We start from the raw sequence: 10,014 nt of genomic DNA, 5'->3' as shown, positions 1-10,014 counted from the left end.
TACTGTTGTTTGGTCCCTTTCATTATTGGCTTAATGCTACATATTTCTTTCCAGATTCTGAACAGGCACTTTTTGCCTCCTCTAACATTAAACGTTCTCAGTGTATAAGAAAATGTACTGCACCACAGGTGTGAATAATTCCCTTTAATAGTGTGTCTGTCTTTAACTTACTAATGAGAGAGGAACACATTTTGAAAAGCTTTTAAGCCAATAATGGGGAAAAAGAAGTTGTGATAATGTCAATGCAGTGTTGATTGGATGGTAGTTGGGTAACTGTGCCGGTCTGATAGACTGCCTAAGTGCAGTGGGATCTCCTTGGGTTGATGCATATTGTTTGGGTTGGTTCGGCATTGCCTGGTCCACAGCAACAATAACTTTCCAGACAGAAAAGCAGACAATACTAGAAAATTGCTTTTCCAAACTCGGATTTGGCCTACGTATTTCATGATTTGAGTGTTTTCTTGGCCTCCCTGTAGAGTCCACAAACTGTACCCTGGAACTTGAAGCCCGATCCACTCTATTTTTTTAAATTTCAACACTGTAATCAAGGATTGATTTAGACTTTGGACATCAGGTAGGCGCAACTAATAATAAGGTAGAACAGAAAGCCAGAAGGCACTGGACTTTACGAGGTGTACGAGGTGAATACTCTTTCTATAGAGGGATTTTTACACATTTTTAGGTTTGTGCTCTATTGCAACGCAGAGAAACCTGTGTGCTTCTTCCGTTTGTGACGGGACGCAGATATACTCACATACACTGGTTTAAGATATGACCCTGTCAGTCTAGTCCTGTACGGTAACATTGTTGCCCTTGGATACATCAGAATCTGTGCAGTCTAGGCAGTCTGTCCATTCCCACACCGTATGATTGAAAGGCTTTACAGTTTGAAGTTTTAGTATGTATGCATGAGTTGGAGCATCACATGGTCTGAGGCGCCTGGATGGCCGTATAATAATACGCCCCTTTAATAGCGCTGGAGCCATTATCCAGGACATTGATATGTCTTGTTAGGATTTTCTTGTTACTTGTATCTGGTAAGACCTTTTTAAACGTTTTAGAATTCTTCTAAGATGATCAATATAGGGCACACTCTATGGTTGCGCAGAGATTCGGCCTTGCCAAACTGACTAAGCAGAATTTGTGGGGTAAATATTAAAGTTTGCACTGGAGGAAAATAGATTCCTGGTCGGGAGTAAAAGATATAGATGGTATACTAACATCCTTGCACCACCACTGATTTGACATTAAAACACCCCGCCACCCTTTGATTTATCGTGTTTCTCCAGGTCCTGATCAGCATGTTACAGCTGAAGGACGACTATGGGATGGGGTCGTTAGCAAAGATTCCATAAAGTGGAAAGCAAAGGGGTCCTTGTTAGCTTCAACCTTGAGTTGTACAGTAGCTAACTCTTCTGTTTCTCTTTCCGATGAGTACACATTTAAAAGGAAAAGACCTGGAAGGCAGCGCAAGCATCTCATGTTCTGAAGAGAAACAGGACCTTGCTTTCCTTGCTGCCTCTGCTTCACAGTTGCATAGACATGCCTTGAAATCTAACTTGTTAGAGACTTCTGTTAAATAACGTCAGAGGACATGCCATAGAGGAAGACATGATGCAATCTTCAACATTCCCGATCCCATTGGGAGTTTCTGCTACAACAAAGGACCAACTGACAAGTAGCCAGTAATTTAAGCTTCCATTAGTCTGTGTTGGTTGTGCCTCTGGGTGGAGAGATGCATTTTGAAGGTAAGCTACCATGCTTATTCAATCTGACTAAACCAAGGCCTCCATTAAATGGGTTTTTGTGTCTATTTCTTTGTTAATTGATTGGAGGTTAATAGTATGTTTTTTCTAACTTTATTTACAGCATTTTTATTTTTGGTCTGTGTCAGTGTAATTTCATTTAATAGCCACTATATCTAGCTCTTTAATTGGCTTCTAGCAAAAGTGTACTGTGCAGGTCTTTAAATAAATTTTAACACACTGCTGCTGCTATTTCATGCAAACAACAAAAATAGACACAAATGATGTAATTACTTGTAATGTACAGTACTTAGATTTTTCTGTTCAGTTTTGAGAATGTTTTGGGGAAAAGTTCTAAAGTATTTCTGACTATCATTATTATTAAAGACACTTTGCCTACCAGTCTAATGTAGAAGATGCTATGGCTCTAATACCACTAAAGAGTGGGGAGGAGTCCTCTTACAGAAAATCTCAAATACTTTGTGATTTTCTAGTTATTTAAAGGTAAACTCCAGACTCCCCCCATTGCAATAAATTTACATGACTTCCACTCGGTCAACACAAGGAAAGCAAGGACCGCCACTGACACCTGTACATGAATATAATGGTTAGACGTTTGCTCTTGTTTATCTATAAGACTTACAATTAAGCAGGCATTTTCCTATAGAATACAATACATGTACAGTATAATATAATTAAACATATTGGAGAATTAATTCCACGATGGGACATACGTGTGAAGCTGAATACCAATCTAATTTAACCAAAATCTGTGATCTGTATATGCTCTTTGATGATTTGTCTTCAAACTTGTTTTGCTCCCTTACAGTGAGAGATCGAGGGAGGGGCTAATTTGAACCCCCACTTTGTAATTCCGCTCCGTCTAATAAGGAAAAGGTGTAATTGTGTTGGTGACGTAATTCGCATTACAGCATCGTTTTGATAAGCCAAGCGCCTCTTTACACTACGGAGCCCCCCTGGGGTCAGCTGAGAAAAAAAAAACTGTGGGCACAGAATAAAAATCCATTCCCTCGGTTTTCCAATCAGTGCGCACGGTTTTGCAATCTGTGCGCATACATTTGTAAACGTGCCCACGTAATCCGTGCCCTCGGTTTTCTAATCTGTGCGCACGGTTTTGCAATCACTGCGCACGGTTTTGCAATCTGTGCTAACAAATTTGTAAACATGCCCAGGTAAACGTGCAAACAAGTGTGTTTACATTCCAGAGAAGAAGACGGCACGAGGTAGCCTACTTTCAGCAGCGTCTGCATCCGACAAGTAAGTCATATTTATCTAGATTTAAGGATAGATGTAATGCTATATTGTGTCTTGCATTGTATGTTTTACTGCTTTCTTAACTTACTTTGCATTTATTGAGCTTTTAACTCACTTCAAAACCTTACAGTTAGCTAGGCTGGCGTTCTGTGGGCACCAAAGTAACGGCTGCTGTTACAGCTAGGGAGGAGGTCTGAGTGGATGGGTGGGGGGTTTTGTTGCATTAACATAACTGTAATGTCCACCGAAATGACCAGCAGCTTGCGGGGCCCTGTACCCAGTTCAAAGTAACCCTATATCGGGAAAACTGAACTACCAACTCCTGCTGATACAGCAAGATATAACGGAGCTGTGTAGCCGCCTAACAATAACATATTTTCAGGTTACTCAACTACCAACTGCTGCTGATTCTTACAGGGCTCTGTAGTCTGGTCTCCTATTTTTGTAATATTTCATTTGTTATATAAATTTTCCTACCATATCTACAAACATGTTCATGAGAATGCGCTTGCCCAGTTATGAAGATTCCAACATGGGAAAGGCAACTTTGAGTATCCAATTAGTTGAGCAGATATTCATATCTTTATATATTTGTAAGCTAACGTTATGTTGTTTGTCTGTGTTTTTTATCTGGCACTCCTGACTGTAGATGAAGTTTCCCATTCGGGATACTAAAGTGACTGAACTGAATAACCCAAACTGGGACATACATGCACACACGTGGCGTAGTGCTGCATCGATCAGCTGATATGGTTATGTAGCCTTTATGTTTATTACTGTACACTGTGTCAGTCAAGCTCCTCCTCAGTAAAATCTCATATGCAGAATTCAAAGTCATTGACATTCCCATTCTTTTCTCTTTTACCTGTATGTTTTTGGCCCCAACTTCCTCAAACAACTCCATTTGAAAAACACACTCCATTTCTAAAACATTTGAGTATCCAGACAGTTTTTCTGAACGTTCATCCCCATGACTTCTTTTGGAGGCCCGCATTTCTTTTATTTCTGTAGCCTTAGAAAAGGTTGTGGGTGTTCCTTCAAGATACAAAAATCTGTTACAGTACAGGGGAGGATGGGCAGGGCACCAAGACGGAGGCTCCGCCTCGGGACGGGGACCAGGGACAGGAACAGGCGGAGGCACCCCCATGGCGCACCGACCAGGGACCTGTGGAGAACCAGGAGCCGTAGCCGGCAGAGTAGGGTCAGGAGCCGGGACAGCCGGCGGAGGGTCAGGGACAGGCCGGGGAGACGAAGCGACCGGCAATGGAGAGGGTGCCGCCAAGGCCGGGACAGGAGAGGGCGGCGGAGCGGCCGGGACAGGAGGGGGCGCCGCCGAGGCCGGGACTAGAGAGGGCTGCGGAGCGGCTGGGTGGGCCTCCGCTTGCCCCCACAGCCCCCTTCCTGGGGCTGACTCACAGCGGGTTGGTGACGCTGCCTCCGTCGTCGTCGTCTCCTCTGGGGCCACGGACCCAAGGTTGGGGATCGTGGTGACGTCTCGTAGCCCCTGTCAGCCTCTGGGAAGGCCGAAACCAGCACACACCGTACTGGGTCCCACGCCAGAACCCCTTCCGTCTCGTCATGTTGCCCGGATTCGTACTACGCCTCCAAATTGTCTGATGAGAGGGACGCCGATCCCCAGTCCTCCTTCCAGGTGTACTCCCCTCTCGTCGAATGAATTGGAGGGGAGTAGCCGGTATAAGCGCAGAGACGCCGAGCTTCTTCCTCCGGCTTCTCCCACGGCCACAGGTATTTATCCCTATGGCCATGGCGGGTTTTTGTTGCTTGTTCGCGGGTTCCTTTTAGGTCGGTCATTCTGTCATGGTTGGTGTAGTGGTGGAGATTGATGGAAGCAGGCGCAAGCAGAGTGGCAGTTGATGTTGTGGGTTTTTCATTGAAAATAACACTGTCACTGTCAATGTACGTGGTGAGTGTTTTGTTTTGATTCATACCTTTTGTTTCATTTAACGTTTTCAAGTACTCAAAGAGAGACATGGAACAATGACTGGGAGAACATGGCTGAACTAAATACAATAGCTAACGAGGAGAACAGAAACAGGTAGGGGCTAAACGCAGGTAAAAGGAATAGACTGATAAACTGAAACAAGATCAGGAAGGACCATACAAAGACAAGACAAGTCAAGGACAAACAGAAAACATGAAGCGGAACAGTCCCATCAGGCTGGGAACGTTATAGGAGTACTCACTTTTGTGAGATACTGTATATATATATATATATATATATATATATATATATATATATATATATATATACACTCACCTAAAGGATTGTTAGGAACACCTGTTCAATTTCTCATTAATGCAATTATCTAATCAACCAATCACATGGCAGTTGGTTCAATGCATTTAGGGGTGTGGTCCTGGGCAATCTCCTGAACTTCAAACTGAATGTCAGAATGGGTGTGACAACTGCGACCTCTGCTGGTTCACCTCCCCCTGCAGTGGGCGGGCCCCAGCGGTCGACGTCACCGGCCTTCTGACACCACCGTCTCATCATTCATTTCACCTGTGTCCCGTTTAGTGCACCTGTTCCTCATCATCGCTGTTTCCCCCCGGTATATATGTTCCCTCTGCTCCCCCTGTCTTTGTGTGTGATTGTCTCCGACTGTGACAAAGAGCTGTGCGACGCTTCGTACTATATATATTGTATATTTCTCCTGGATACCATTAAATATCCTTCTACCACGCCTTCTCCTGCTCCTCCTTGTTCCCAAACCCCGAAGCCGTGACAGAATCACACACCTAAACTACAACAAGGATATGGAGCCTGAAGGAGCCACAGGCGAGGTCGGTGTTGCGGAGGCAGTCCAAGTACACTCAACAATGCTGGCCAGCCTAGGCGCTGCAATGGACAGCGTACTGAAAGCGGTGCAGCGCCTAGAGCTGAGCCAGCGGAACCCCGCAGCACCGGCCGTCTCTACGCCTTCCCAAGCCACGCCGCCCAGCACGGGAGCGATGGCCATTCCGCTACCCAGGGCCTACGACGGGGCGGCGGACCGCTGCCAGGGTTTCCTGCTGCAACTGGACATCGCGCTCCAGGCAATGTATCCTGCGCCGACCGAAGCCCAGAAGATCTCTTCACTCGTCTCCTGCCTGTCCGGGAAAGCCCTGGAGTGGGCCACCGCCGTTTGGAACTTCGAGCAGCCCACCCAGGGCAGCTACGCTGAGTTCACCCGCCGCTTCCGAGTCGTGTTTGACCATCCGCACGAAGGGAGAGAGGCGGGTGAACGACTGTTCCACCTACGGCAGGAGACGAGATCGGCGCAGGAGTTCGCTCTGGAGTTCCGGACCCTGGCAGCGGGATCGGGGTGGAACGAGCGGGCTCTGATCGACCACTACCGGTGTAGCCTACGCGAGGACGTCCGGAGGGAGCTGGCTTGTCGAGACGTGTCCCTCTCCTTTGACCAACTGGCGGACATCTCCATCCGTCTCGACAACCTGCTAGCTGCCCGAGGACGTCCCGGTAGAGGCCCGCCCGTTCCACCCTGCCAACCCGTCACCGCCGTCCCCGTGGAATTGGGGGCGGCTGCACTGCCGGGCAGACGTCGGGGAGGGCAGGTGCGGAGTGCCTCCAGGGGGCAACGAGGCCGTAATACTGCACCACACCGCACCTCCTTCCCTGAGTCAAGAGGCGACAGGCAGGGCACTTCCGCATCACCCCAGGTAGCACATGCACATTCGCCACTAACCTCTTCCCTCTCTATGTGCACTGTCCCTGTTAGGTTCCCCGGATTTCCGCTGCTTGCCCGGTGTAAGGCGCTGGTAGACTCAGGCGCAGCCGGGAATTTCATGGATAGGTCTTTTGCCCTACGGTCGCACATACCCCTCCAGGACCTTGACACCCCCCTGCCCGTGAGAGCTTTAGACAGCCGGCCACTAGGGTCAGGTCTGGTCACGAGTTGCACTGTTCCCCTCCTCCTGATTACCGACAGCCGACACAGCGAAACCATTACATTCCACATCATCGACTCTCCCACGTTCCCGGTCGTTTTAGGTTTCCCCTGGTTGTCCCTACACGACCCCTTCATCTCCTGGTCTAGTCGACGTCTGTCGGGGTGGTCGCGGAAGTGCCAGGGTAGGTGTTTGGGTGTTTCCGTTGGCTCGACCTCGGTGGAAAGTCCAGACAGTGCGCCCGCCGTGCCCATTCCCCCCGAATACAGGGACTTGGCTACGGTTTTCTCCAAAGCCAAGGCTGCTGTGTTGCCACCACACCGGCTGGGGGATTGTGCGATAGACCTCGTTGACGGAGCCGCACTCCCGAAGGGTCACGTGTATCCACTGTCCCGCACCGAAACGGAGACTATGAACGCCTACGTTACGGAAGCGTTGGAACAGGGCTACATCAGGCCCTCCAAGTCACAGGTCTCCTCGAGTTTCTTTTTTGTGAAAAAGAAGGACGGTGGTTTGCGCCCGTGCATCGATTACCGGGCGCTGAACAAGATCACCATTCCGTTCCGCTACCCTCTCCCTTTGATCTCTGCGGAGGTGGAGAGGATGCACGGGGCCCGCTTTTTCACTAAATTAGACCTCAGGAGTGCCTATAACCTGGTGCGTATCCGGGAAGGAGACGAGTGGAAAACCGCTTTTAGTACCACGTCTGGCCATTACGAGTATTTAGTGATGCCGTACGGGTTGATGAATGCTCCTTCAGTCTTCCAGTCCTTCGTCAACGACGTGTTCCGGGACTTGTTGTGCGAAGGAGTGGTAGTGTATATTGATGACATCTTGATATTCACTGCCACCCGCGCCAAACATGTCTCGTTAGTGCGCAGAGTGCTGGCTCGACTGCTGGAGCATGACCTGTACGTGAAAGCCGAGAAGTGTCTGTTTTTCCAGTCGTCTGTGTCCTTCCTGGGTTATCGCTTTTCCAGCACAGGTGTGGCTATGGAGGAGCCTCACATTGACGCCGTGCGTAATTGGCCGACCCCAACCACGGTTAAGGACGTGCAACGTTTCTTAGGCTTCTCTAATTACTATAGGAGGTTTATCCGGGGTTTTAGCCAGGTCGCGGCTCCGATCACCTCCCTTCTGAAGGGGGGGGCGACCCGGTTGCGGTGGACCGTGGACGCGGAGCGGGCGTTTGTGGAACTGAAACACCGTTTCACCACCGCTCCGGTCCTGGCCCATCCCGACCCGTCGCTCCAGTTCATCGTGGAGGTGGACGCGTCCGATTGTGGGCTCGGTGCCATCCTCTCCCAACGGACGGGGTGTCGTAACACGCTCCGTCCCTGTGCCTTCTTCTCCCAGAAGCTCAGTGCGGCGGAGCGGAACTACGACATTGGTGATCGTGAGCTGCTGGCCGTGGTTCGAGCTCTGTCGGCGTGGAGGCACTGGTTAGAGGGGGCTAAACACCCTTTCCTCGTCTGGACTGACCACCGGAACCTGGAGTACATGCGGGCAGCGAGGAGGCTGACCCCTCGCCAGGCAAGGTGGGCTATGTTCTTCACCCGGTTTGTGTTTACTCTCACCTACAGGCCGGGGAGTAAGAACGTCGGGGCTGACGCGCTGTCCCGCCAGCATGACACGGAGGAGAGGCCAGTGGATGATGCTCCCGTGCTCCCGGAGTCATGCATCGTGGCACCGGTGGTATGGGAACTGGACGCGGACATCGCCGGAGCGCAGCGCGACGAGCCCTCTCCGCCCACATGCCCTGAGGGCCGTACGTATGTGCCGGCGTCTGTCCGCGACCGCCTCATCTACTGGGCGCATACATCTCCCTCCTCCGGTCATCCTGGCATCGGGCCAACAGTGCGTGCCCTGGCCGGTAAGTACTGGTGGCCCACTTTAGCCAAGGACGTGAGGGTATACGTCTCTTCCTGCTCGGTGTGTGCCCAAAGTAAGGCACCCCGGCACCTACCTGTGGGCAAGTTGCACCCCTTGCCCATTCCACAACGACCATGGTCCCACATTTCTGTTGATTTCTTGACAGATCTCCCCCCTTCCCAGGGCCATACCACCATCCTGGTCGTTGTGGATCGGTTCTCGAAGTCCTGCCGCCTCTTGCCTCTGCCCGGCCTTCCTACTGCCCTGCAGACCGCGGAGGCCCTGTTCACACACGTCTTCCGGCACTATGGGGTGCCCGAGGACATTGTGTCTGACCGGGGTCCCCAATTCACGTCTAGGGTGTGGAAGGCATTTATGCAGCACCTGGGGATCTCGGTCAGCCTGACCTCGGGCTACCATCCCCAGTCCAACGGGCAGGTGGAACGGGTCAATCAAGAAGTGGGTAGGTTCCTCCGGTCCTACTGCCAGGACCGGCCGGGGGAGTGGGCAGAGTTTCTGCCGTGGGCAGAATACGCACTGAATTCTCTGCACCACTCCTCCACGGGCGTGACGCCTTTCCAGTGCGTCCTGGGCTACCAGCCGGTCCTGGCGCCGTGGACGCCGAGCCAGACCGGTACCCCTGCGGTGGACGACTGGTTCCGGCGGGCAGCGGGCACATGGGAGGCAGTACAATCCCGCCTCCGGCTCGCTGTCCGCCGTCAAAAGACCAATGCAGACCGCCACCGCGGGGAGGCCCCGGTGTATCGGCCGGGCGACCGGGTCTGGCTCTCGTCCAGGGACCTGCCCCTCCGCCTGCCCTGCCGGAAGCTGGCCCCGCGGTTTGTGGGGCCTTTTAAAGTCCTGAGGAGAGTCAACGAGGTAACATATCGGTTACGCCTTCCCCCCGACTACCGTATTAACCCCTCGTTTCATGTGTCTCTCCTCAGGCCGGTGGTGGATGGTCCCCTCCAGGGGTGTGAGGTGCGGGAGGTGCCCCCTCCCCCTCTGGACATCGAGGGGGCCCCGGCGTACTCTGTCCGCTCCATCATTGACTCGAGGCGCCGGGCGGGGGGCCTCCAGTACCTCGTGGAGTGGGAGGGGTACGGCCCGGAGGAGCGGAGCTGGGTTCCGGTGAAGGACGTCCTGGCTCCCGTCCTTGTCCGCGACTTCCATCGGCGTCGGCCGGACCGCCCTGCTCCGCGCCCCCCGGGTC

The sequence above is a fragment of the Esox lucius genome, chromosome 8, assembly GCF_011004845.1.
Source record: "Esox lucius isolate fEsoLuc1 chromosome 8, fEsoLuc1.pri, whole genome shotgun sequence".
NCBI lineage: Eukaryota > Metazoa > Chordata > Actinopteri > Esociformes > Esocidae > Esox > Esox lucius.
Note: the sequence above shows the minus strand (reverse complement) of the source record.